Source organism: Otolemur garnettii, unplaced genomic scaffold, assembly GCF_000181295.1.
Source record: "Otolemur garnettii isolate 467f Iridium unplaced genomic scaffold, OtoGar3 scaffold00256, whole genome shotgun sequence".
Classification (NCBI taxonomy): Eukaryota; Metazoa; Chordata; class Mammalia; order Primates; family Galagidae; genus Otolemur; species Otolemur garnettii.
This window is the reverse complement of record NW_003852651.1, coordinates 1,091,135-1,093,337: the sequence shown is the minus strand read 5'-3', so window position 1 is coordinate 1,093,337 and position 2,203 is coordinate 1,091,135.

Genomic DNA, 2,203 nt, shown 5'->3' with positions numbered 1-2,203 from the left:
AATGAGATGAAATCTGAAGAATAAATGAAGTGGATTCCAACCCGCCACTTTAGGTGTATGTGGCTGGCGCCTTAGCCACTTGAGCCACAGGCGCCGAGCCACAACTGTCTTGTTCATGTCTGTCTTATTCACTGCAGCATAGCTAGTGCCTCACATGGTGCCTGGCCCAGAGTGTGTGCTCAAAAGATGCACTGAATGAGATGAAATCTGAAGAATAAATGAAGTGGAATTGGGGAGCTATGGAGAGAGTTTTACGAAGAGGCAACAGCATATGCAAAATCTCAGAAGCTAGAGAGGCTAAGGAACAGACTTTCAACACAGAGTCTCTAAAGACTGGTCGTAGGCCAGATCCTGAAGGGCCCAGCATAACCTTCCCTGTTAAGGAAGGTAGGTTTCCTTTGTAGCCAGTGGGGACTCATTGAAGATTTCTAAACATGGGAGTGATATGATTATTTTGTTGTTTTTTGAGACAAAGTCTCACTTTGTCACCCTTGGTGGAGTGCCATGGCGTCATAGCTGATGGCAACCTCAAACTCTTGGGCTCCAGTGATTCTCTTGCCTTAGCCTCCCAAGTAGCTGGGACTATAGGCGCCTGCCACACACCCGGCTGTTTTTAGAGACCAGGGTCTCGCTCTTGCTCAGGCTGGTCTCAAGCCTTGGCCTCCCAGAGTGCTAGGATTATAGGCATGAGCTACTGTGCCTGGCAGGGAATGATACGATTTGATTTACCTTTTTTTTTTTTTTTTTTTGAGACAAAGTCTCAAGCTGTCACTCTGGTAGAGTGCCCTGGCATCATAGCTCACAGCAACCTCCAACTCAGGCTCAAGCGATCTTCTTGCCTCCGTTTTTCTATTTTCAGTAGAGATGGGGTCTCACTTTTTTGCTCAGGCTAGTTGAACTCGGTGAGCTCAAGCAATCCACCCACGTCACCCTCCCAGACTGTTAGGATTACAGGTGTGAGCCACCACACCTGGTTGATTTACCTTTTCAAAAGATACAAACTGCCTATAGTGCAAAGAATAGATTCCAAAGAACAAGACTGAAATAGGGAGGCTGTGAAAGTATTACAGTTTAGAAGTGGTGTTGGCCTAAACTAGGATAGTGGTAGCAGAAATGTAGAGACTACATAAATAGATTTGGAAACTATTCTGGAGGTAAAAATGATGGGACTTAGTGATTGCATGGAGGAGTAAAGGAGAGAGAAGAATCAGGGGCGTATCTTAGGCTTCTGCTTTGACTAGGGTCATTCACTAGGTAAAGTAAAAAGAAGGATAAACAGGTTGGAAGGAAGATGCCTTCAGTTGTGGAGAAGTTGAAGTTTGATGTGTTTCTGGGATACTTGGGTAGAGCTGTCTAATAAACAGTTGAATGCCTGGGCCTGGAGAAATAACCTGTCTTGAGGTACCAATTTGGGAGTCATAAACAAAGAGATGATAACTGAAGCCATACAAGTGAATGAGATAATTGAAGGAAAGAGCATAAAGAGAGAAGACAAGAACTCAGGCCAAAGCCCTGAAGTGCACCAACATTAAGGGTTAGACAAAGAGGAGCCTGGAAAGTAAAAGGGAATTACCAAGAACATAGGAGAAAAACAAGAAGAGTACAGTGTCATGGAAGTGGTTTAAGGGGGAGGGACTGGTCACCAGTGCCAGATGTTACCAAGAAGTGTAGTGATTCTACTGCATTTAGTGACATAAACCATGGCAGACTTTAATGAGAAAGCAGTTATTTTATTTTTTTGAAACAGAGTTTCATTTTGTCATCCTTGGTAGAGTGGTTTCACAGAGGTTTCTGTGACCTGTGGTGTCACAACTCACAGAAACCTCAAACCCTTGAGTTTAAGGGGTTCTCTTGCCTCAGTCTCCCGAGTAGCTGGGACTATAGGCACTTGTCATAAAGCCTGGCTATTTTTTTAAGATGGGGTGTTGCTCTTGCTCAGGCTGGTCTGAAACTTGTGATTTGATTTACAGGTAATCCACCAGCCTTGGCCTCCCAAGTGCTAGGATTATAGGCGTGAGCCACCACGCCCGGCCAATAGAGCAGTCTCAAGTAATGAGTGGAGATAGATTGTAATGGGCAAAAAGATAAGTGGGAAGTGGGAAAATGAAGACAGTTGAGTATAGGCAATTCTTTTGAGGAGTTTATAGAAGAAGAATTCTTCGTTAATTGTATGTTTTTATTTTTATTTTTATTTTTTTTTTTT